At 29.0% G+C, this 538-nt stretch overlaps 1 protein-coding gene across 1 annotated transcript in view; it reads left to right on the top strand.

The window, feature by feature from the left end:
* The first annotated feature begins 516 nt into the window (after window positions 1–516).
* LOC133660679 (negative elongation factor D) overlaps window positions 517–538 on the top strand; it is a 47,887-nt gene continuing 47,865 nt past the window's right edge. The window contains exon 1 of the mRNA XM_062064273.1: window positions 517–538. This exon is cut by the window's right edge and continues 98 nt beyond it. The gene's annotated coding sequence lies outside the window, so the exon portion shown is untranslated.

The following is a 538-nucleotide window of genomic DNA, read 5'->3' as shown; positions in this document are numbered from 1 at the left end:
TATATATATATATATATATATATATATATATATATATATATATATATATATATATATATATATATATACACACATATACATATATATATATATATATATATATATATATATATATATATATATATATATATATATATATAGACATATATATATATATATATATATATATATATATATATATATATATATATATATATATATATATATATATATATATATATATATATATATATATATATATATATATATATTCCTGGGGCCAGAGCACCTGACATTGAATCTAATCTTAGGGAGCAAACTCGCAACAGGCCTAGTAAACACATGTGCCTCACACTATGAAGGTCCTGAGTTCAATCCCGGGCTCGGGATCTTTCTGTGTGGAGTTTGTATGTCCTCCCCGTGACTGCGTGGGTTCCCTCCGGGTACTCCGGCTTCCTCCCACCTCCAAAGACATGCACCTGGGGATGGGTTGATTGGCAACACTAAATTGGCCCTAGTGCCTAGTGTGTGAATGTGAGTGTGAATGTTGTCTGTCTAT

The sequence above is a fragment of the Entelurus aequoreus genome, linkage group LG01, assembly GCF_033978785.1.
Source record: "Entelurus aequoreus isolate RoL-2023_Sb linkage group LG01, RoL_Eaeq_v1.1, whole genome shotgun sequence".
Lineage (NCBI taxonomy): Eukaryota > Metazoa > Chordata > Actinopteri > Syngnathiformes > Syngnathidae > Entelurus > Entelurus aequoreus.
The sequence above is the reverse complement of the archived record's forward strand: the minus strand, read 5'-3'. Positions and strand labels throughout refer to the sequence as shown.